Here is a 26,126-nt window from a genome sequence, read left to right on the forward strand (position 1 = left end):
TTGGATTGAAAGTTGGTTGGCTGATAGGAAACAAAGAGTAGTGATAAATGGCTCCATTTCAGAATGGCAGGCAGTGACCAGTGGGGTACTGCAGGGATCAGTGCTGGGACCGCAGCTTTTTACAATATATGTTAATGATATGGAAGATGATATTAGTAATAACATTATCAAATTTGCTGATGATACTAAGCTGGGTGGCAGGGTGAAATGTGAGGAGGATGTTAGGAGATTACAGGGTGACCTGGACAAGTTAGGTGAGTGGTCAGATGCATGGCAGATGCAGTCTAATGTGGATAAATGTATGGTTATCCACTTTGGTGGCAAGAACAGGAAGGCAGATTACTACCTAAATGGAATCAACTGAGGTAAAGGGGCAGTACAGAGAAATCTGGGTGTTCTTGTACACCAGTCAATGAAGGTAAGCATGCAGGTACAGTAGGTAGTGAAGAAGGCTAATAGCATGCTGGCCTTCATAACAAGAGGGATTGAGTATAGAAGCAAAGAGGTTCTTCTGCAGCTGTACAGGGCCCTGGTGAGACCACACCTGGAGTACTGTGTGCAGTTCTGGTCTCCAAATTTGAGGAAAGACATTCTGGCTATAGATGGAGTACAGCATAGGTTCACGAGGTCAATTCCTGGAATGACAGGATTACCTTACACTGAAAGACTGGAGCGACTGGGCTTGTATACCCTTGAGTGTAGAAGACTGAGAGGGGATCTGATTGAGACATATAAGATTATTAAAGGATTGGACACTCTGGAGGCAGGAAACATGTTTCCGCTGATGGATGAGTGCCGAATCAGAGGACATAGCTTAAAAAGACGGGGTAGACCATTTAGGACAGAGATGAGGAGAAACTTCTTCACCCAGAGAGTGGTGGCTGTGTGGAATGCTCTGCTCCAGAGGGCAGTGGAGGCCCAGTCTCTGGATTCATTTAAGAAAGAGTTGGATAGAGCTCTCAAGGATTGTGAAATCAAGGGTTATGGAGATAAGGCCGGAACAGGATACTGATTAAGGATGATCAGCCATGATCATATTGAATGGTGGTACAGATTCGAAGGGCAGAATGGCCTACTCCTGTACCTATTGTCTATTGTCTATTGTCTATTGTCAGTGAGCTATATGATCCATGCTTCAGTTCTGCTGCCTTTGACCATAATCTTTTTCAGGGCTGTAATGAACATTGGACATTGTTTATCTTACACAAGACTGTTGTGGTTTGGAAGTGAATGGTCATGACTAACAGCAACCAACTAACTGGCTAGTCTTTCAAAAGTGCAAAGTTTTATAAATTGATACAGCTGATTACATGTTTTTCTTCAGAGTAATGGGCTAACTTGAACTTAATTTACCATTCTTAAGTTATAATTCAGTTTGTAGGGTTCAACCAGTGAGATTGGCCCCCTGCCGAGTTTTATAATGTGCGAACTACTTAGAACCTGTTTGTCTCAATTTTTTCTTTGATTGAGCCTGGAGCTCTGCATCGGTCTATAAGAGGGAGGCATTTGTGATTCTGATCTAATGAGGCTTGTCAAGCCACATGGGACTAGTGAAGACACTGGATCCTGATGTTGTCTAAGAATCCTCAATGCACTCCACTAGGGCACTGGTGGTGCTATGGTAGTATCCCTGCCTCTGGATGGAGACTCCTGGGTTCAATTCCTACCTTCTCCAGAGGTATATAATAACATTTCTGAACAGGTTAACCAGGAGAATATCTACGAGGGGCTGTAGGTCAGTGCACTCCATTGAAGACAGCTGTTTGGCTTAATCCAATGTTTTGTAACTGGATCATTTGAATTTTTGGTCTTTTCATTGTCCTCAAATTTATATTGATTTAACAAAAATATTCTCCAGTATTCAAATTAACCAGTGTTATCGTGAATGTATTATGGAGTAGACCAAACATTCTCAATATATTAAGACAACTTAGACCCTAACCTTTTCTATCTTAAAGTGTAACTCATTGCATCCCAAATGCAATTTGATTGGTCAAACTACTTGACTTCAAGCAAAACGCTTTTGAGACAAGTTAAATACAGATAAAATAAAAACAAAACTGGCTTAACTGTAACTCTATTGAAATGTTTTAATGAAATAATGTAGTAAATACTAATTAACTGTTCTATTATAGTAACATCCCATGAACATCCTTAGCAAATGCAAATTAAGTCTCACATGCAATTCTAGCAGCAGGAAGAGAACCCCAACTTCTAGCTGCAATAGAGAGGGGAATAGCAGCTTCCACATCCAGCTCAAGACCCCAGCAACTGTTGAAAGCTAACAAAATCCTGGTTCTGTGGGAGCTTGACCGCACCCATTCAGGCTACTTCTATTGTTTCAACTTTAAAAAAACCCCAGGCCTCACATTGTTTATTTTAATAGCCTTGAGCAGATCACTCAGCACCTGTCTCAATCTTAATTGAAAAATCCAGGACAAAATATACCTGTTAAAGCGAAAGCATTATCACGGTATTACTTAGTATAAAACAAACAAATTTTAGCTAGTTTCAAAAGATAGATATGTGAAGGATACTGAGGAATTTTGCACTTCAGCTGTGTCAAATATTGTGACTTGCCAATTGTCTGATCATTGCAAATTATCCTTCTTCACCTCAAAGTCATAAAGTTAGGTTGATTAACACTATGTACTAGAGGAATGGTTCAGTTGGTATCAGCACCTTAAGGCACATTTCCATTGGTGCCAGCAATGGCAGTATACAGATGCTTTCATGTAGTTTTTTGTCAATGAATTTGTCAGTGATCTCAACAGTCACTCACGCTGAATCAGAATTGGTTTGTCACCACATCTGTGAACTTGGGTGACCTATTTTCACTGCCACCACAGTGGATGTCTTGATAATATTTCCAGATCAGCAATACAGTAGGATCTGAATGGAGCAACAACAAAACCTCTGCCAGTCTGCTCGTCCTGCTGAATTGGACACCTTTACACCTTCCATGTATATTGCACCTTCCATGCATTTGACTACTCTCTCAGCTTGTCTAAATCACACTGGATTTTTTTTGTATTCTCTTTACAATTCCACCTACTTCTTTTGTGTCGCTATGGAAATATTACATTTGATTTCCTCAACTAAATTGTTCTATATTGTGAATAGCTGGGGCCCAAATGCTGGTCTTTGTGATACCCCATTCATCATTACATTCTATTTTGAAAATAACGCATTTATTTCAGCTGTTTCCTGTTTGCTATCTAATTCTTATTCCATGCAACAATATTCCAATCAGTCCAATGTGCTTTGGCTTTTCACATTAAACTCTTGTGTGGGACCTAATTCAAAACTTCCTGAAAATCCAAATGCACCTCACCCACTTGTTCCCCATCCTCTATTCTGCTACTTACATCCTATCAAAAAAATCCAGTTGGTTTGTCAAATGCAATTTCCTTTCCAAATCCACGCTGACACTGTACAGTCCTGTTTTGGAGATGCTAGTGTTGGACTGCGGTATACAAAGTTAAAAAGCAGTGCTTCGATAGCTGGTGTGCTTCCAATTAAACCTGTTGGACTACAACCTGGTGTTGTGTGATTTCTAACGCTGTACAGTCCTGTTGGCATTTTCTAAATGTGCGGTTGTCACATTCTTTTATAGTAGACTTGAGCACTTTCACTGTACTCTGAAGAAGGGCTCATGCCCGAAACGTCGATTCTCTTGCTCCTTGGATGCTGCCTGACCTGCTGCGCTTTTCCAGCAACACATTTTCAGCTCTGATCTCCAGCATCTGCAGTCCTCACTTTCTCCTTGAGCACTTTCACTCCAATGATGTTAGGCTAACTGGTCTTTGGAAATCATTTTCTCCCTCACTGTTGTTTAACCTCACAAAATTATAATTTCCTCCCTTTTATTCACTCCTCTTTTAAAAAGGAACTTCTTTGGCGGTTATTGTGTTAGGTTTGAAATAGCTCTAAGGCGCATGGGGTATGATTTTTGGATTTTTTCCTAAGGAACTATCTCAATTACATAAATGTTGAAGTGGAACACCTGAATTTGTCATGTAAAAATTCCATTGCAGCTTTTGGCGCTCAGTTTGATTAACATGCCTGATTTATTAACGTTGTGTGTCCTGAACAAAAGGAGTCTTGCAGTGGTAGTATCCCTACCTCAGAGACAGAAGGAATGTGTTAAGGTCTCACCTGAGGATATGATGGTCATGGAAATGTGGCAAATCCAAACCTGTTTTACGGTCCTGTCTCTCAGTGATAGCATACCGAGCTCTGTGTCAGAAAGAGTCATGTTCTAGTCCCCCTGGTCCCAGAGATGTGTAACAGCGTGTGTGAAAAGAGTATTTAAAATGAATGTTTGCAAGTGTAGATTTCTAATTGCTTGTATAAAAGGAATCCATTCAATGTTGTTTTTAATTGCTTTGAACATCTGACAGCAAGGACTGGTGGCTGAAAAAAAAGACAAGAAAATGTGGCAATATCTACAATAAGAAAAGAATGTTAGGAGCACATTGCTGCCTGGTCAAATATCAGTGGAGAGAAAATTCATTTCTGTAGCATGAGCTTGTAGTTTATGTTCTGAATAATTGGTCTGCTGTGATTTTCCATCATTTTCTGATGTGTAGATCCCCAGTAATCTTTTATTATGCCAATTATATATCTAACAAATGATGTTTTATTGTGAATTAATGCAATTCTGTCTTCAGTACAGTAAAGGTAGCTCCTTAATGTATCCAACTGCATGTGGTGCAAAGCTATAATTTAGATATGTTGAGGGTAATTACTGTCATTGGATTTTTGCACATTGTCATTGCCATGGATTTTATTTTGTTGACACTGATATTTATCTGTAGGGTTGCTGTTAGAAATTCAAGTGTGCTTGCTCTTTCTCTCTCCTTGAATTGTGGCTTTATTGCTCAACCATGTGCAGTCCAGCCAATAGCTTAATAAAGCAGCCTTTTAGAAAACATGTGCAGGAATAGATTCCTGTTTTTGACGTGGAAAAAGTATAAGAGTGTTTCCAAGCAAACATTTTTCCGACCTCCTTTTGCATCACATCAGGTTTCCAATCCACACAGAGTAACAGAACTGTTCAACACAGAAACAGACCCTTCGGTCCAACTCGTCCGTGCCAACCAGCTATCCTAACCTGATCTAGTCCTATTTCCCAGCATATGGCCCATATCCCTCTGAACCATACCTATTCATGTACCCATCCAGATGTGTTTTAAATGTTGTAATTGTACCAACCTCCACCACTTCCTCTGGCAGCTTGTAATCCTGACAACATCTGAGCCCTTTTAATCTTAACAACATCTTTCCTGTAGCAGGGAGACCAGAATTGAACATATCTTTGCAAAGTGTAGGTTTCTCAGCAGCTCTGGAACAGCTGGTGTTATTGGGATTGGAGGAAGATATACAGAGGCATTTGCAGAAATGGTAACAATAACGTGTTAATGACTTCTAGAAAACACAAACTTCAATATTTCGATCTTACCTGTTCCAGGAATTCAGCTCACCTGGCATGATTATGCAGAAGCATGTTTAATCCTAATGTTGCCCAATGCCCATCCATGGACAGCAAGATGTCTCAGTGGTTAGCACTGCTGCCTGACAGCACTAGGGACCTGGGTTCCATTTCACCATCCAGCATCTGTCTATGTGGTTTTTGCACATTCTGCATGGTATTGCATGGGTCTACATGGGTTTCCACTGGGTGCTCCAGTTTACCCCCACAGTCCAAAAATGGCCATGCTGAATGGTCCAGCGTGTCCAGGGATACGCAGGCTAGGTGGGTTAGCCATGGAAAGTATAGGCCGACAGGAGTGGGGCTGGGTACGATGCTTGAATTGGTGCAGACTCAATGGATTGAATGGCTTATTTTCATAGAAAATGAAGGGTCACTGGACCTGAAATGATAACTCTTTCTGTTCAAAGATGCTGCCAGATAAGCTGAGTTTCTCCAGCAATTTCTGATCTTTGTTTCTGATTTCCAGCATCTGTCGTTCTTGGTTTTTCCTTTATTTGGTATTCGAATCAAAAAACTTTTATAAAATTTTCGGCAAAGTGGAATGAAGATTCAAACATACAAATGTGGTGAATTAGAAGCATGCTAGACTTATAAGCCTCCAATATGATTTGCTTAAACAATGTCCAGTAATTTTTATTCAGGGCTAGAACTGTTGTTCAACAGCCATTATTACTTGGATCATCTTGAACAGGGTGTAACTGTTTAATTGGGTTTCTAACCACAGTGTGAGAGCAGAAAAGAGGAATTTCCTGCTACATCATTCACAGAGTTGTGGTTCTCAGGGTGTATAGAATATTCTGTGGTAAAGCAGTGAGTGACAGATCATCACTTTAGAACTTCCCTCAAATCTGACAATTTCCAAGTGGTATTGACAGTGAGCACTGTGATCACCATCAAAAACTCTACAAACTTCTGGTCAATATAATTAGGATCTTTGGTTTTCACTGTTTAATTTAGTTTCATTGTTATTGAAAGGGATGCTAACATTTTTAGCTGTTTGGAGTCTTAGGATGCATATTATGGATGAAATTGATGTGACTTCTTGGGTCAGACAGCACTAAGTGTGTTGTGGTGTAAGTGCTTGCCTATTTGTTATCTCATGTAATGTATACATTAAGAATGGGTTCTTATGGAAACAGATGTCTTGAAGTTTATTAACAGCACTGTTAAGATCTCAGATTTGGATGTGGTCGGTCTGGGTTCTGTGCATACTGATGTTACGGCTTCATTACATGGATGTTATACCACATGTCGCTGACTGAAATGCAGTAGGATGGAGCCACTGTGATGACTGAAGATGAGATGTGGACCTGTATATGTCAAATGTCTTAATGACAGCTAACTGTCTTACAGGTATAGGTCTTGTCTGGAGTCATACAACATTCCACCAACCCACCCTTACCCCTGCCATCTCTCTTTAAAGAATGGGAACCCTTTTCTGGTAAGCATATACAAGGATGCAGAGAGATAACTAATCTCTACATAGTGTGATAGATGTATGACATAGCCAGTTATCTCCATTTGGCTGTGCAGCTTCCCTCTGCAATGTGCTGTCATCGTGAATGGATATGCAGCTGGTATCTAGCATGTCACATACAGTACTCGAGTCCTTATCCTTTGTGATAGTTAACCAATTACATGCCATTTGGATATTTTGCCCTATATTTTCACAGTTGACCCTTGTTACAATGTTCTATGACCCAGGCTGGACACCGCATCATCACATCGAACCCATATGGTTTTATGACAATCAGTAACTCTTCTAATTCATGTTCAGTTTGGGAGAAGTGACTGAATACATGTTGACTGTGCTTTTGTATCACTGCTACAATGTAACTGAGTGAAGAAAGTGTGGGAGCGATGAACGGCTTGGATCTGTCTCCCAAACAGACATGAGAGCTGTTTTTTTAAACATTCACGGGATGAGGGCATCACTGGCTGGGCCAGCATTTATGGCCCATCCCTAATTACCCAGAAGGCAGTTAAGAGTCAACCCCATTGCTGTGGATCTGGAGTCACATGTAGGCCAGGCCAGGTAAGGATGGCAGTTTCCTTCCTTAAAGGACAGTAGTGAACCAGATGGGTTTTTCCAACCATCGACAATTGGTTCCTGGTCATCATAGACTCTTAATTCCAGACATTTATTGAATTGAAATTCCACCATTTGCAGGAGTGGGATTTCAACCCAGGTCTACAGAATATCACCTGGGTCTCTGGGTTAAGAGTCCAGCAATAATACCACTAGGCCATTGCCTCTCCTGTTAGTGAAGATAAAGCATTGCCTTGAGGAGTGTAACATAGATTTAACATGGTTATCAAAAATCTTGGCATGTAGCTTTATACTTGACGGTCATGCATTTTACAGTAAAAACGGTGTACTCTGCAAAACTATTAGATCGAGGACAGTGAGGCGACAAAATAATAAGCTGAACACTTCATTTCATGCACCTTTTGGAACACCAGACCATTGTTTAACACAATTAGTTGAGGAATGTCACACGTACTGAATGTGGCAGTCAGTGTGTCAGCAACCACTGTGCTAGTGACTTCCTGATTTGTCACACAAAAGCGAATTTGGTGAGATAGTCCCTGACCAACATGTAATCATGTGCTTGGACATGAAAGTCTCATTTGCAATCTTGCACCAAGGCTCAGGAGGAATCTCGTGTAGAAGGGGAGGCTCTCCTGTTTATTGAGGTTGATGGAATTCATTCAGCTTGATGTTTATTGATGCCAGATCAATAGATGGCCAAGAGATGTACCCGTCCAACCAGAAGTATCTGGTTTAGCATGACTTGATGTTGGGTTTGAAGAATTATCCCTTGTTTCCTGTTAACAGTTACGTTATTGGAATATCATAGTTCATCATTGAATGGTCAGAGCAGCATACTAGCTCAGGATTCTGCTGGCTATGTTAAGGTATCCCGTTACAGCTGACCTTTCTGGGCTGTTGTAGTTGGCTGAATCTGCTCTGTTTGGTTGTGATCAAAATGTATCAGATCACTGTTGCTGCTTGGAATCTTTGGTGTTGCATTTACCAGATTTGTTACGTTGTGGATCACAATAATATGCAGATCTATGCACACTCCTAAACCAGTCAATCCTATTGATGAAAATTACTGATGTGAAAGGTTTCAATTATCCACCCTGAGGAGCTGTATTGACATTTTAAGGTGAACAATGCCAATGTGTGGGATGTCAGAGCCACTGTAAGTAGTTACCTTACCATTTGAGAACTGCACAACACAGTGCCAGTTTCTTGCATACATCTGAGCAGGATGCATGAAGGGATGATATTTGCACTTGCACCGGTGTCAGTCTTGATGCATGCCATATCTTCCTTTTGGTGCACTTCGATAGAGAGAAAGGTTTCAGTTTTTCTGGTGTGGTGTGTCAAATTGACCACGTCCTGTTTGATTGGGGCCTGAAAGTTGTAACACAGCAGAAGCCTATTGGGTTTCACTGACATGCCTGTGTATCACTGATGGAATTTTGGAAATGTCTTTGTTCTGGTTCTTTAGTTGACTCTTCTCCACATGTCACTGTGGAGCTTTGTGTTGTGCTTTAGATTTTCTGGGCAAAGTGTACAAGAAAACCACTGTCTTCTTGCAAGAACATTGCTTGTAGACTTCACAAAATGCTTGCCACTTCATGGTGGTGAAACAAGCCACGTCTCAAAAAAGATTTGGATGTTTCCTAGACCCTGTCAATAGCTGCTATAGTCATTCCAGATTAAAGCAGCTGAAGATGCAGCTGGCCCAGTCTGTGGTTTCACACCTGTGTCTTTTATCTAATAGTGCATCGATGGCATTCTTCTCAGACTTGTCTTGGAACGCTTTTCTGAAGGATGTAATGGATGTAGCAGCAATGACCAGTTCCATAAACCTTGCAGCTAAATTAGCTTCAGTTAAACCACATTCCGCACCTTTTGTAACCACCCCTGCTTATGAATTGATGTTTGTTTCACCTGGTTGTTATTGATGTGACATGGACTTGAGCCGGTTTATCCTGAACTTTAAGCTGAACCTTGAAAAGCTGGAAAATTTTGCCGGGATGTTTGTGATCATCCATTAGAAATTCCTGAGGAATTTATTCTCTCAATGTCCTTTTCACAAAACTAACAGGTCACCTGCCTGTCTTTCTTTTGTCAGCAACTTTTTTTTTGAAGTGAAGTAAAGATTGACTCTTTCTTCAAATAACTGAAACTCTGATAGAATGTCAATGGAATGCCAATGTTTGAATTCCATCTTTACTATGCATCTTTATGCTCTTTAAAATGACAGTATTTTTAAAAATCTGAATGGTAGTGTTATGCTTCTGAGTTTGTTATTGGCTTAGTTTTTTGGTTTTTTCCTTATTGCCGCTGCTTTAAATATTATTGATTTTAAATAAAAAAACTGATGCCTGTTTGTGGCATTCACATGAAAAGAAATATTAGGGTCATGTTACCTATGTCTTTTAAACTGCTTTTGTCAAAACAGAATAGACAATAGACAATAGGTGCAGGAGTAGGCCATTCTGCCCCTGGAGCCTGCACCAACATTCAATACGATCATGACTGATCATCCTTAATCAGTATCCTGTTCTTGTCTTATCTCCATAAACCTTGATTCCACAATCCTGGAGAGCTCTATCCAACTCTTTCTTAAATGAATCCAGAGACTGGGCCTCCACTGCCCTCTGGGGCAGAGCATTCCACACACCCACCACTCTCTGGGTGAAGACGTTTCTCCTCATCTCTGTCCTAAATGGTCTACCCTGTATTTTTAAGCTGTGTCCAAACATGTTTCCTGCCTCCAGAGTGTCCAATCCTTTAATAATCTTATGTCTCAATCAGATCCCCTCTCAGTCTTCTACACTCAAGGGTATACAAGCCCAGTCGCTCCAGTCTTTCAGTGTAAGGTAATCCCACCTTTCCAGGAATTGACCTCGTGAACCTACGCTGCACTCCCTCAATAGCCAAAATGTCTTTCCTCAAATTTGGAGACCAGAACTGCACACAGTACTCCAGGTGTGGTCTCACCAGGGCCCTGTGCAGCTGCAGAAGAACCTCTTTGCTTCTATACTCAATCCCTCTTGTTATGAAGGCCAGCATGCTATTAGCCTTCTTCACTACCTGCTGTACCTGCATGCTTACCTTCATTGACTAGTGTACAAGAACACCCAGATTTCTCTGTACTGCCCCTTTACCTCAGTTGATTCCATTTAGGTAGTAATCTGCCTTCCTGATCTTGCCACCAAAGTGGATAACCATACATTTATCCACATTAGACTGCATCTGCCATGCATCTGACCACTCACCTAACTTGTCCATGTCACCCTGTAATCTCCTAACATCCTCATCACATTTCACCCTGCCACCCAGCTTAGTATCATCAGCAAATTTGATAATGTTATTACTAATACCATCTTCCATATCATTAACATATATTGTAAAAAGCTGCGGTCCCAGCACTGATCCCTGCAGTACCCCACTGGTCACTGCCTGCCATTCTGAAATGGAGCCATTTATCACTACTCTTTGTTTCCTGTCAGCCAACCAACTTTCAATCCAAGTTAGTACCTTGTCCCCAATACCATGCGCCCTAATTTTGCTCACTAACCGCCTATGTGGGACTTTATCAAAAGCTTTCTGAAAGTCCAGGCACACTACATCTACTGGATCTCCCTCGTCCATCTTCAGAGTTACATGATAATTAACTGATAACAAAAGCAGAAGCTGCTGGAAAAACTCAGCAGGTCTGGCAGCATCTGTGAAGAGAAATGTTTCAGGTCCAGTGTCCCTTTGATTTCTCCTGCTGAGCTTTTCTAGCAACTTCTGTTTTTGTTTCTGATTCAGAGCATCTGCAGTTCTTTAGGTTTGTGTTTGATAATTAACTAATGGCTGGACACAGATATGGCCTTAATCATAGTACCATATTTAACAGAATTTTTATTAGAAGTTTGACCTAGGATTGACTTGCCATATTGCAGCTTGCCAGGTTCTGTTTCAGAGCTGCAATTATTTTGATTGTTCACACGTGGCCTCTTAATTTTATTTTTATAAATGATAGAAAGAATATGTGTCCCCCAAAATGTTGAGGTTACTGTGTTTCACTATAGGTTGTAGCATTGTGTGGTCTTAGTTGATGGTTATAAACCTCCGCTCTGAGCTTGGATAGATGACGAATGAGGATTAGGAGCAGGAAATCTTGATGACTGCCATTACCTTTCCCAGCCTTCAATACCATTAACTGTCACAAGCTCTTGGTGCGTATTTATTACCATCTTGATGTGGTTTCTTGGGTTGAACACCACTGTCATTATGAAATAGTCTGGGTTGCTTCCCTATCTGTTATCCTGTGTCAGAAACCACAAAGACTGTGTTAGGGTTGAGACAGCATTCTTGACGTTTATTAACAAAATTAATTATTTGCAAAGTTATAAAATCTCAGATTGAACATTGTGTGCTGAGGTCATTGACGTTAATGACCACATTATATGACGTAACACTAGATGTAGCTGACTGGCTTCATTGCACCATGACTACTTTTATAACAGGACCTTGTGCTGTTGTCTTATTTACAAAAGGTGTACTTGTTGACTGGTCTGGACCCTATGCAATAAGAAAACAGTAACTGTACTTAGTTTCTTATTATTCCTGTAGTTATTAATTAATGTATAATTAGTTTGTGTTATTGAGGGTGTCACACCCTGACTTCTCCAATTGGTATTGATGGATAATGCCTATAGAAACAGGAAAAAATAACTTGCATTTTTCTAGCACCTTTTATGATGACAGGTTCACCCAAAATGCTGAAATGATAATGTGGCAGCTAGTTTGCACACAACAAGCTCCCTTGAGCACCTATGAAAATAAAGATGTATCATCTGTTTTTTAGTGGTGTTGATTGATGGATAAAGATTGGTCAGGATTGGAAATAACTCCCCTACTGTTCTTTTAAACATTGGCCAAGCTATCTGTTCCATCCGTTTGAGAAGGTGAGAAGATAGAGGCTCAGTTTGATGTCTCATTTGGAAAACAGTGATTCCAACAGTGCAGCACTATCTCAGAACTGCACTGGAGCGTCAACCTAGATAATGGACTCATTTCCCTATCATAGAATTCAAAGCTATAACCTTTTAACTTGATCAAGAGTGGTAACCACTGATGCATAGCTGAATTATAGGAAGGATATGGAAGCTTTAGAGATGGAGCAGAGGAGATTTACCAGGATACTGCCTGGACTGGAGAGCAGGTCTTATGAAGAAAAGGTTGAGGGAGCTGGGGCTTTTCTCACTGGGGCGAAGAAGGATAAGAGGTAAAAACAATGACAGCAGATGCTGGAAACCAGATTCTGGATTAGTGGTGCTGGAAGAGCACAGCAGTTCAGGCAGCATCCAAGTAGCTTGGATGCTGCCTGAACTGCTGTGCTCTTCCAGCACCACTAATCCTGAAGAAGGATAAGAGGTGAGTTGATAGAGGTGTACAAGATGATGAGAGGCATAGATAGAGTGGGTAGCCAGTGACTTTTTCCCAGGGCAGAAATGGCTATCACTAGGGAGCATAATTTTAAGGTGATTGGAGCAAGGTTTAGGGGAGATGTCAGGGGTAGGTTCTTTACTCAGAGCATGTTGGGTTTGTGGAATGCACTACCAGAAGTGGTCATAGAGCCAGAGACACTAGGGACAACTCTTGGATAGGCACATGAATGATAACGATGTAGGGTATGTAGGTTAGTCTGATCTTAGAGTAGGATGAAGGATCAGCACAACATTGAGGGCCAAAGGGCCTATACTGTGCCATACTGTTCTATGTTCTATGTTTTGTGAATGAAAAGAGAATTGACATATTTGGTAGAGAATTAAAACAATGTGCTCTGACAGCCAATTTTTACAGATTTGATTCAAGATGATGGGGATAGAGTTGAACTTTATCAAATGGAGAATTTCTTCAGTATTGTGTCCTTTTGAACCCATTGCATTGGCTGATTATTTATTGTGATCCTTTTGCTTCAATCTATAAAGCCCAGTTAGAAAAAGACTGAGAAAGTCAGCATCTTTGTCGTAATGAACAGAGGACAGAGTAGGGATTGAGCAGTGCCTTTGTGGACAGAGAGAGGGGAATGGATGTTATAGATGTGAAGGTACTGCAGTTTGAACTAGTTGGGGTCACCTGTTCCTATTTGGCTGTGTGCTTAATGGCTTTCCATTATAGTTTATTGGTGCTGCCTCTGGGCTGCTATGCTGCGAGACACCAGCCAAAACATTGATTATATTCCTTGTTTAATGATTTGGAGATGCCGGTGTTGGACTGGGGTGCACAAAGTTAAAAATCACGCAATACTAGGTTATAGTCCAACACGTTTAATTGGAAGCACACTAGCTTTCGGAGCGATGCTCCTTCAGGTGGTTGAAGGAGCAGTGCTCCGAAAGCTAGTGCTTCCAATTAAACCTGTTGGACTATAACCTGGTGTTGTGTGATTTTTAACTCCTTGATTAAGTGATGCTGTTTCCTGTTGACAGGTAAACTATAACCTAGCTCACTTGTGAATACAAGCATTCGGTTCACTGTCAGTATGTTAAAACATAGATGCAAAGTGTACATATATAGTGAATCCTTTTTAATCTGAATTAGCATATTAATTTATTCTGCTTCTGTAAACTTTGATGTAAACTGATTTGGTAATATTTTAAGAATTAAAATGTTTACCACTAATGATTGTCAGAAGAAAAACAAAGTGTGACATTAAAAGATCTGTTATTTCCCAGAATATTTTCATAACGCGAGTGATCTTTGAGATAGAGGTGTCATTTAAGAGGGGATGTGCTGAGTTCTTGATCAGAAAGAATGTGAAAGGTTTGGGGATTGGGGAACGGAGGGTGAGGTAGCTGGTGAAAATCCTTTGAAATGGTATCACTCCCGTTGACGAGAGGTCAAACAGCGAACAGGATAAAAACATCACGGGCGGGGGCGGGGGGGCGAGGGGGTGGAAGGTGTAGAATAAACAATGGGTAGAAATAGAGCCGAGAGAGAGAGAGAAAAAACAGTTTGACAGGTAGAGGACTGGTCAAAGGTCAGCCTGGGAGAATGACCAGTGCTCATGGAGATGATTAGAAGCTGACAATGGGTTGTGTGTGGTAACAACGCTGTGTAACGACAAGGCCTGGTATTTGGGAGTTGGGATAAAGACATGGGGGAAGGTGCTTAGGCCTGAAAATTGATGAATTTAATATTAAGACCTGAAGGCCGCTGAGTTCTGAAGCAGAAAATGAGGTGCTGTTCTTTCAGCTTGCATTGAACTTTGCTGGAGCACTCCAGCAAGCCTGAGACAGAGATGTTGGCCTGGGAACAGAGTGGGGTGTTGAAATCTGGATTAGTGGTGCTGGAAGAGCACAGCAGTTCAGGCAGCATCCAAGGAGCAGCGAAATAGACGTTTCGGGCAAAAGCCCTTCATCAGGAATAAAGGCAGTGAGCCTGAAGCATGGAGAGATAAGCTAGAGGAGGGTGGGGGTGGGGAGAAAGTAGCATAGAGTACAATGGGTGAGTGGGGGAGGGGATGAAGGTGATAGGTCAGGGAGGAGAGGGTGGAGTGGATAGGTGGAAAAGGAGATAGGCAGGTAGGACAAGTCCGGACAAATCATGGGGACAGTGCTGAGCTGGAAGTTTGGAACTAGGGTGAGGTGGGGGAAGGGGAAATGAAGAAACTGTTGAAGTTCACATTGATGCCCTGGGGTTGAAGTGTTTCGAGGCGGAAGATGAGGCGTTTGGCAGGCAGCTGGAAGCTCACGGTCATTTTTGCAGATGGAAAGTGGATGTCCTGCAAAGTGGTCGCCCAGTTGACGCTTGCTTTTCCCAATATCGAGGAAACCACATTGTGAGCAGTGAATTTGTATATTAGATTGTATGAATTGCAGGTAAGGTGTGTTAGGGGGCATGGATAATGAGGAGGGAGGAAGTAAATTGACTTCTAAATAAATTCCACTTTTCTGCTTTCATGGCATATCCTTTGATTTCCAAATTCTGTGAAGCTTCTGCCTTGAATCAACTGAATAATGAAGTATTCACACTCTTTTCGAGTCAAAAATCCCAAAGATTCACTTCCACTTGAGTGCATACCTTTTCTTGATGGGGCATTTACAATGGAGACATTTTCTGTAGACTATTGCCTCGGTTCACACATCTCCAGCCATGTATATGCACTCTCAGCATCTACTCTGCCAAGCTTTGGAAGAATTTCAGACATTTCAATGAGATCACTGTTCATTCTTATTTCTGATCATTCTTAATATCAACCCACTCCCCATAATCATCTCTAATCCTTGGACAGGCCTCTCTTTCTAGAATCAGTGCTGTGGACAACTATTATATCCCCTCTGTCTCTTTCTGTTGTGCAATATTACCAATATCTTGAGTGTAAGTTCATTTTGGGAAAAGTTTTCATACTGACCTGACATTTTTCACCTTTATATTTCAATCCAATTTTGTTCAGTATTCTTCTTTTATTGCCACCCAGTTTTCCTATTCATGTTTTCGTAAACAGTGTGACTCCCTCTCTTGTGGTCCCACCTTGCATCTAAACTTTGTTTCATCTGCATGAAAGGGCAAACGAACAATTCAACCCTCTGCTCACCTCCAGCTTTGTGTTCAGAGGTGTATGATGAGTGAGCAGCTATGAGCCACCTTATCACGGCAGATGGATTATAATTCCATGAAAATGTGGGACTGGATCCCTCTCTCTCTCACTCTCTCTCTCTCTCACTCTCCCTTCCATCTGTGGCACCATGTCATTGTTGCTATCTCATGGAAAAACAAATTTGGAATTCATCCCTATGGTAAAATATTCATAGTTCATAGTGAAAACTCATTAATTATGCTATAAGCTTCTCTCATACTTTTCTTCATGCCATGGTGTGCGTGCATTGCAATATTGCATGTCAATTGACCATATTATTTTGATATTCCTTTGTAGCTTCCTTGCTGCATTTGGGTATTTTCAGGTTAGATGATTTTGGTAACTGGTTCAAACTCAGTTTTAACTGTTATCTCTCAAATACAAGTCCAAGGCTTTTCAGTAAAATCCCAACGAAGAGAATATTGAGATACAGGCTACGAGACTAGACAGTATTGAGGTTTACAAGGAGGAGGTGTTAGCAATTCTAGAAAATTTGAAAATAAAGAAGTCCTCTGGGCTGGATGGGATTTATCCTCGGATTCTCTGGGAAGCCAGGGATGAGATTGCTGAGCCTTTGGCTTTGATCATTATGTCATCATTGTCTACAGGAATAGTGCCAGAAGACTGTAGGATAATAAATGTTCTCTTGTTCAAGAATGGGAGTAGAGACAACACCGGTAATTATAGACCAGTGAGCCTTACTTCGATTGTGGGTAAAGTGTTGGAAAGGGTTATAAAAGATAGGGTATATAATCATCTAGAAAGGAATACGTTGATTAGGGATAATCAACACAGTTTTGTAAAGGGTAGGACATGCCTCACAAACATTACTAAGTTCTTTGAGGTGGTGACCAAACAGATTGGGGGAAGGGAAATTACGATGCTGTAAGACAGGATTTGAGGAGCATACGTTGGGAGCATAGGCTGTCAGGGAAGGATGTGGTGGAAATGTGGGACTTTTTCAAGGAGCAGATACGACGTGTCCTTGATATGTATGTACCGATCAGGCAGGAAAGAAATGGTCGTGTGAGGGAGCCTTGGTTGACGAGGGAGGTTGAATGTCTAGTAAAGAGGAAGAAGGAGGCTTACATAAGGTTGAGGAAACAAGGTTCAGACAGAGCAGTGGAGGGATACAGGATAGCCAGAAGGGACCTGAAGAAAGGGATTAGGAGAGCTAAGAGAGGGCATGAAAAATCCCTGGCGGATAGGATCAAGGATAACCCCAAGGCATTCTATGCGTATGTGAGAAACCTGAGAATGACGAGAACGAGGGTAGGTCCGATCAAGGACAGTGGTGGGAGACTGTGTATTGAGTCGGAAGAGATAGGAGAGGTCTTGAACAAGTACTTCTCTTCAGTATTTACGAACGAGAGGGACTGTATTGTTGAAGAGGAGAGTGTGAAACGGACTGATAAGCTAGAAGAGATATCTGTTAGGAAGGAAGATGTGTTGGACATTTTGAACAACTTGAGGATAGACAAGTCCCCCGGGCCTGACGGGATATATCCTAGGATTATGTGGGAAGCAAGAGAGGAAATTGCAGTACCGTTGGCAATGATCTTCTCGTCTTCACTGGCAACGGGGGTGGTACCAGGGGACTGGAGAGTAGCGAATGTTGTGCCCCTGTTCAAAAAAGGGAATAGGGATAACCCCGGGAATTACAGGCCAGTTAGTCTTACTTCTGTGGTAGGCAAAGTAATGGAAAGGGTACTGAGGGATAGGATTTACGAGTATCTGGAACGGCACTGCTTGATTAGGGACAGCCAGCACGGATTTGTGAAGGGTAGGTCTTGCCTTACAAGTCTTATTGAATTCTTCGAGGAGGTGACCAAGCATGTGGATGAGGGTAGAGCAGTGGATGTAGTGTACATGGATTTTAGTAAGGCATTTGATAAGGTTCCCCATGGTAGGCTTATGCGGAAAGTCAGGAGGCATGGGATAGAGGGAAATTTGGCCAATTGGATAGAAAACTGGCTAACCGGTCGAAGTCAGAGAGTGGTGGTAGATGGTAAATATTCAGCATGGAGTCCAGTTACAAGTGGAGTTCCGCAGGGATCAGTTCTGGGCCCTCTGCTGTTTGTAATTTTTATTAATGACTTAGATGAGGGAGTCGAAGGGTGGGTCAGTAAATTTGCAGATGATACAAAGATAGGTGGAGTTGTGGACAGTGAGGAGGGCTGTTGTCGGCTGCAGAGGGACTTAGATATGATGCAGAGCTGGGCTGAGGAGTGGCAGATGGAGTTCAACCCTGCCAAGTGTGAAGTTGTCCATTTTGGAAGAACAAATAAGAATGCGGAATACAGGGTTAATGGTAGGGTTCTTGGTCAGGTGGAGGAACAGAGGGATCTTGGGGTCTATGTACATAGATCTTTGAAGGTTGCCACTCAGGTGGATAGAGTTTGTAAGAAGGCCTATGGAGTATTATCGTTCATTAGCAGAGGGATTGAATTCAAGAGTCGTGAGGTGATGTTGCAGCTGTACAGGACTTTGGTTAGGCCACATTTGGAGTACTGTGTGCAGTTCTGGTCGCCTCACTTTAGGAAAGATGTGGAAGCTTTGGAGAGGGTGCAGAGAAGATTTACCAGGATGTTGCCTGGAATGGAGAGTAGGTCATACGAGGATAGGTTGAGAGTTCTCGGCCTTTTCTCGTTGGAACGGCGAAGGATGAGGGGTGACTTGATAGAGGTTTATAAGATGATCAGAGGAATAGATAGAGTAGACAGTCAGAAACTTTTTCCCCGGGTACAACAGAGTGTTACAAGGGGACATAAATTTAAGGTGAAGGGTGGAAGGTATAGGGGAGATGTCAGGGGTGGGTTCTTCACCCAGAGAGTGGTGGGGGCATGGAATGCGCTGCCCGTGGGAGTGGTAGAGTCAGATTCATTGGCGACCTTTAAGCGGCATTTGGATAGGTACATGGATGGGTGCTTAATCTAGGATAGAAGTTCGGCACAACATCGTGGGCCGAAGGGCCTGTTCTGTGCTGTATTGTTCTATGTTCTATGTTCTATGTTCTAGATGGATGAGGGTAAAGTGGTTGATGTGGTGTATACGGATTTCAGTAAGGCATTTGACTAGGTTTCCCACAGTAGGCTATTGCATAAAATACGTAGAGGATGGTAGAGTAAATTTGTGAATGACACTAAGATCGGTAGAGTTGTTGATAGTGTTGTAGGTTACAGAGGGACATAGGTAAGCTGCAGAGCTGGGCTGAGAGGTGGCAAATGGAATTTAATGTGGAAAAGTGTGACGTGATTCACTTTGGAAGGAGAAACAGGAATGCAGAGTACTGGGCTAATGCAGAGAGTACTTGGTATCCATGTACATAGATCCCTGAAAGTTGCCACCCAGGTTGTTAGGGTTGTTAAGAAGGCATACAGTGCATTAGCTGTTACTGATGGAGGGATTGAGTTTTGGAGCCATGAGGTCATGCTGCAGCTGTACAAAATCTGGTGCGGCTGCACTTGGAATATTGCAGTTCTGGTCACTGCATTATAGGAAGGATGTGGAAGCTTTGGAAAGGGTTCAGAGGAGATTTACTAGGATGTTGCCTGATATGAAAGGAAGATCTTATGAGGAAACGCTGCGTGACTTAAGGTTGTTTTAGTTAGAGAAAAGGAAGTTGTGAGGTGAGTTAATTGAGACATATAAGATGATCAGAGGGTTAGATAGGGTAGACAGTGAGTGCCTTTTTCCTTAGATGGTGATAGCTAGCACGAGGGAACATAGCTTTAAATTGAGGGGTGATAGATATAGGAGAGATATCAGAGGTAGTTTCTTTACTCAGAGAGTAGTAGGGGCGTGGAATGCCCTGTCTGCAACAGTAGTAGGCTCACCAACATTAAGGGCATTTAAATGATCATTGGATAGGCATATGGACGAAAATGGAATAGTGTAGGTTAGATTGATTTCTCAGGTCAGTGCAACATTGAGGGCCGAAGACCCTGTACTGTGCTGTAATGTTCCATGCTCTATGTTCTGTAGTCTGTGTTTTTGATCATCATAACTGTCAGAGATACTGTCTGTTGGATGAGACATTAAACATGATCAATCTGCTTGTTCAAGGTGGATGTAAAACAATTCTGGGGGAAAGGGTGGCATACTGGTATTCCTGAATCTCAGTCTAATGTTCAAATCCCACTAGGGTCCATGATGAAATTTGAATTCAGTAACAATCTTGAATTAAATAAAACTGCTCTAATGGTGACCAAGTCTGGGAATTGTCATAAAAACCCACCTGGTTCTCTATTGTCCTTTAGGGAAGGAAATCTGTCGTCCTTACCTGGTCTGGCCTACAGGTGACTCCAGACCCACAGCAATGGGGTTGACCCATAATTCTGGACAATTGGGGATGGGCAATAAATTCTTGCCCAGCCAGTGACATCCATATCAGATGAATGAATTTTTTTTAAAATGTTACTGAAGGAAGAGCAGGGAATTTGTATCCGAGTCCTGCCTAACAATTATCCTACAGCCACTATTACCAAAAGCAAGCAAGATTTCAAAAAGCTTGCTGACCATGAAGAACCTTTGTATAGCACCTTCTAATTGCTCAGGCCATTTGTTCCTTTCCTTTTCCTAAGTCAGATTTGCAAAGACACTTTGGCCAAGTAAAGCTCATCCATTGACTCTCCCATGATGAGATTTACTTGGATTTTCAACAGATGCAATGTGTTCACGCGTCTCTTCTCCAATCCCTAGTTGCTGCAAAAAAATGCACTCTCTTCCCCAACGTCCTCACCACCTCCTTTCTAATGCTTAGATGTTGCTAAATCCTGACATTTGTTTTCAACTTCAGCTGTTGTTCTGGCTGCCTAATTTCAGCATTTACATTTTTCCATGCTCAAATGATCAGTGAGAACAAGAGGAAATATTTTCAAGTGAATCACATCCTATTTGGATTTCATTTTTTTTTAGGTTTATGCTTTCAGTGTCTTACTCTTGGGGTTTGATGAAAAATGAGTGGAGAAATACTGACTGTTCAAGTGTGAAATGTTTCACTTGGTATTTCGGCAAATTATTTACTACTTTCTGTGTATTCATCTCCTCACTCATCCTCATTCTCTGTGCTGACTGTTTGCTTATTTCTTGCCTTTCGCCAAGTTGTGCAGAGGCAATGCCTAGTAGTATTATCACTATTCATGCAGAAACTCACTGGAGATTTGGGTTTGAATCCTACTATATCACTTGGTGGAACTTGCATTCAACAATGAAAAGAAACATCTGGAATTTAGAACCTACTAATGACCATGGAATCATTACTGACTGTCATAAAAACCCATCTGGTTCATTAACCCATCCTCACCTCATCAGGCCTACATGTGACTCCAGACCCACGGCAGTGTGGTTGACTCTCAACTGCCCTCTGAAATGACCTAGCAAGCCACTCTGTTCGAGGACAGCTGAAGATGGGCAATAAATTCTGGCTATGTCTCAAGAGTGAATTTTAAAAATGTGGAAAGATGGCTGTGTAGTGATATATCATTTTATTAAAGGCCCAGGTTGATAGTCTGTGGGGCATGGGGTTCAAACCCCACCACAGCAATTGGTGGAATTTTACATTCAGTTAATAAATCAGGAATTGACAGCTAGACTCAGTAATGGTGACCATGAAACTATCACTGATATAAAATTCCATCTGATTCACTAATATCCTTTAGGGAACAAAATCTGCCAAACTAATGCAGTCTTTTATAAATTGGACTCCAGACCCACAACAATGGGGAGGTGATAGAGTAGTGGACCCGTAATCCAAAACCCCACATTATTCTTCATGATCACCATGAGACCAGCGTTTAATTCCAGATTCTTACTGAGTTGCAATTCATCATGATGGGACTTGAATCTGTGTCATTGTTGATTGTCACAAAAACCCCCTATACGGCATGGGGTAACACCGCACTCCCACCCCCCGCAGTCATTTAAACCAGCAACACAGAAAAGATTTACCCCGTGTGGTAATCTGTGAAAATTGCAGAGGCCAAGAACTATCCTGAAGGTCACAATTTAAAGTAAAAACTAACAACCAGTTTTTAAAAAGTTTAACAGAGAATAATTACCTAACAACTATTTACAACTCCTTTTTCTCACCTATCTTTTACTTTCTCTTCTATAATACTGGTCCTATAAAACCCCTGATTAAGGTTTACCAAAAAATTCAAATTTCAAAACCAGCCAGCTGTCGAATCTTCTCTTTGTATCTTCCTCTGTCGTCTTCTTCTTAGGGTTTTTGTTTCTCAGGTCATTGATAGGTAAAGGTACTTTTTAAGAAAGATAATCTGCTTGCACTCTGCATATGCTGGTGGCTTGGCAGTTACCCCCTAACTGTTCAATTTGTTTAGTATTTATATCCCAAAGCATTGGATCATTCTATTAGTTTTAATATTGTGAAAATACCAAATTCAAACTTAATTGGAGGGTAGTATCTTGGGGCATAATTTAAACTGATTGGCCGAATTTGAATTTGTTTTTGTCTCATAGCAACCCAAGTACTACTAGCTACTGGACCAAATGTTACATTGTAAATTCTCCACTCTGTGAGCTTCTCTAAGTCCTTCAAATTTCTTAAAGGTACAGTACCTATACATCTTCATAATATTAGTCCATGGCAACCACAAGCATTAATGTCTACTATTTACACCTACTTAGCACATATCATCTCTTCTCTACATCATTTTTAACTGAGAGGATTGAGAGTCTTTGGGATTCCAGACCCAGAGAGCTGTAGAAGCCCAGTCACAGAGAGTTGTAGAAGCCCAGTCACAGAGAGTTGTAGAAGCCCAGTCACAGAGAGCTGTAGAAGCCCAGTCACAGAGAGCTGTAGAAGCCCAGTCACAGAGAGCTGTAGAAGCCCAGTCACAGAGAGCTGTAGAAGCCCAGTCACAGAGAGCTGTAGAAGCCCAGTCACAGAGAGCTGTAGAAGCCCAGTCACAGAGAGTTGTAGAAGCCCAGTCACAGAGAGTTGTAGAAGCCCAGTCACAGATAGCTGTAGAAGCCCAGTCACAGAGAGTTGTAGAAGCCCAGTCACAGAGAATATTTAAACCAGAGACAGGCATTTCAAAATGAGTGAATGGTGCAAAGAGTGGGAGTAGTGTGGGAGAGAAAGGTATTGAAGTGGATAATCAGGCATGATCATGTCGAATAGTGGAGCAGACCCTACGTTATCTACTGTTTCTCCCAGAGTCATAGATTTTTTTTCTTTACAGCACTGAAAGTGGCCATTTGGCCCATTATGTCTGTGCTGGTCAGCAAACATCCAACTGTTTACCTGCGTCAAAAAGTGTGGCTCTGGAAAAGCACAGCCGGTCAGGCAGCATCTGAGGAACAGAAGAGTTTGTAAGCTGTTCATCAGGAAGTGCCACACTTTTTGATCTCCAGCATCTGCTGTCCTCACTTTCCAACTATCTACCTGCACTTGGTCTGTAGCTTTGTATGCTATGCTTATCAATACTCTCTTTGTCTTTTGTTCTGTGACACCTGTTATCTCTAATCTCCCTTGCTGTAACCATTCCCTGACCTACTCCTCTATTCTGCTTGCTCCTTGCCAAGATTTCATGCAGTGTAAAACTTATCACCTTTTCATCTTCACTTCTGAAGAAAATAAACCCTGGACTTGAAACATGAACTCTGTTCTCCCTCCACAGATGCAGCCAGACCTGCTGAGTTCCTGCAGTGTTTTCTGCGAGTGTTGTTAACCTTTTAGACCTCTCCCCATCAACAAAACCCTTTGTCCTGATGAACCTCCTCTGTACATTTTCGAGGAACTTTACATCTTTCCTGAAATGTCAGTCCATACTGCACACCATGGTCTAGAAGAGTCTCTACTCAGAGATTTAGAACTCTGCTTTTAGATTTAACTTCTCTCTTTTAAAACTCAGGTAGTCCGGATGGTATTTTAAAAGCTATTTTATCAACTTGCCCTACCACCTTTAAGGATTTGAATGTAGGGACACCAAGATTATCTGTACTTATCTATACTTTGAAAAATTTTGTGTAAGACCATAAGATGTTTGATTTATTGTAGTCTTTTGTACCTAAGTACAGCGAAAGGCTTTGTTTTGCATATCGTAGGCAGATCATAGCAACAAAGACATACAGATCACAGGATTGTAGACAGAAGGAGGCATACAGGTTACACTGCACAGGAAATGCATAAAGCAAGATCAACATTATTTGGAGAATTCAGTCATTTGGCTCATTGAATCTGTTCTGCCGTCCAATCATAGCTGATAGGTTTCTCAACCCCATTCTCCTGCCTTCTCCCCGTAACCCCTGATCCCCATACTAATCAACAACCTATCTATCTCTGACTCAATGACTTCACTTCCGCAGCCCTCTGTGGCAATGACTTCCACAGATTCAGTACTCTCAAACTGAAGACATTCCTCCTCATCTCCATTCTAAACGGTCGTCCCTTCACCCTGAGGCTGAGGTGATCAGGGCCTGGATTATAATTCTACTTCACACCAATTTCTAGAAAACAAAGCAGCCCTCACTGAAAATTAATTTCTTAAAAACCATTTCCCCTGCAGCCTTTAGGTTTGTCACTGCCTTTGAATGAACTATTTTTAATGGTGTGTGGCTATGATAGAGTGCAAAAATGCAAATCAACAGCATAAACAATACACCGCGCTAGTGTTTGCTGAAAATAAACTCTTGGCAGCAATAATTTGCAGCTGTGAGAATTCAATGGTGATTAAACGGCTGTTTATTTTACAGCTCAAGGTTCACTTTGCGGGAATCTGAAGCTGTGTGGAACATTATGATTTTTAGTGAACTTGACTTCAGGTCAGCGGAATGAAGTGATTGGAGTTCTGCTTTCACTTGGAAGTCGTGAGCATTTGTAAAGCTTGCTTGGATATTTAAGGTTCCTGACAGGCACCTTTTTGAGGAGAGCTGATCAGAAGAATACAACATAACGAGACCATTCCTCCCATCTAGTTTGCACTTTGTAGGGGGCAGGTACAAAAATCCCAACTTGATGAGCTGAATGCATTCTATGCTCACTGTGAATAGAAGGGCAGTGAAACAATGTCACCTATTCCATTAACCTCGGAGGTAGCTATACTCTCAGTCACCATTGCAGACATTAGACTGCCGTCTTAAAGGTGAACTCTCGGACAGTGACTGACTCAGTTAGAGTCCTTGGCCTTGAACCCAGATCCCTTGTGGATCAGCTGGCGGGAGTATTTGCAAACATCTTTAATGTCTCCTGTAGCAGATTGGAAGTCCCCATCAGCTTTTAGAAGACCACCATCATTTTGGTGCCAAAGAAAAATCATGCAACATGCCTCAAGGACTACTCTCAGTCCCTCAGGCTTCCATCACTATGGAATGCTTCGAAAGGTTGGTCATAGCTCACATTAACTCCAGCCTTCCAGATTGCCTTGATCCCTTGCAATTTGCCTATCGGTGCAACAGGTCTACAGCAGATGCCATCTTCCTGGCCCTACACTCATCCCTGGCGCACCTGTATAACATGGATACCTTCATCAGGGTCTTACTTATTGATTACAGCTTCATTTTCAACAGTATAATTCCAAATACAGAGGAACCTCGATTATCCGAAGGACACGGTTGGGGAGTATTTCATTCAGTTAATCGGTTAGCCACACATCTTGCCATCTTGTTCAGATCATGCGAAATTCAGTTAACCAAATGCTGGATAATCGAGGTTCCTCTGTAAACTCATCTCCAAACTCTGAGACCGAGGACTCTGCTGCCCCCCTCTGCAACTGGATCCTCAATTTCCTGACCCACAGATCACAGTCAGTAAGGATAGGCGACAACACCATCTCCATCATAATCCTCAACATCAGTGCCCCACAAGGCTCCATACTCCGCCCCATACTGCTTATGGACTCATAACTGTGTGGCCAAATTCCACCTCAACTCCATTTACATGTTTGCAGATGACCATCACCATTGTACTTCGGATCTCAAACAACGATGAGACAGACTGCAGGAAGGAGATA

At 41.8% G+C, this 26,126-nt stretch overlaps 1 protein-coding gene across 10 annotated transcripts in view; it reads left to right on the plus strand.

Moving 5' to 3' along the window:
• Positions 1 to 26,126, plus strand: part of scmh1 (Scm polycomb group protein homolog 1) — a 198,471-nt gene that overhangs the window by 37,872 nt on the left and 134,473 nt on the right. The window contains exon 3 of one of the 10 annotated variants that reach the window (XM_072547979.1): positions 6,851 to 6,938. The exons of the other annotated variants lie outside the window; for them this stretch is intronic. The gene's annotated coding sequence lies outside the window, so the exon portion shown is untranslated. The remainder of the gene's footprint in view (positions 1 to 6,850; positions 6,939 to 26,126) is intronic. 10 annotated transcript variants of the gene reach the window in all.

Source organism: Chiloscyllium punctatum, chromosome 27, assembly GCF_047496795.1.
Source record: "Chiloscyllium punctatum isolate Juve2018m chromosome 27, sChiPun1.3, whole genome shotgun sequence".
Taxonomy (NCBI): Eukaryota; Metazoa; Chordata; class Chondrichthyes; order Orectolobiformes; family Hemiscylliidae; genus Chiloscyllium; species Chiloscyllium punctatum.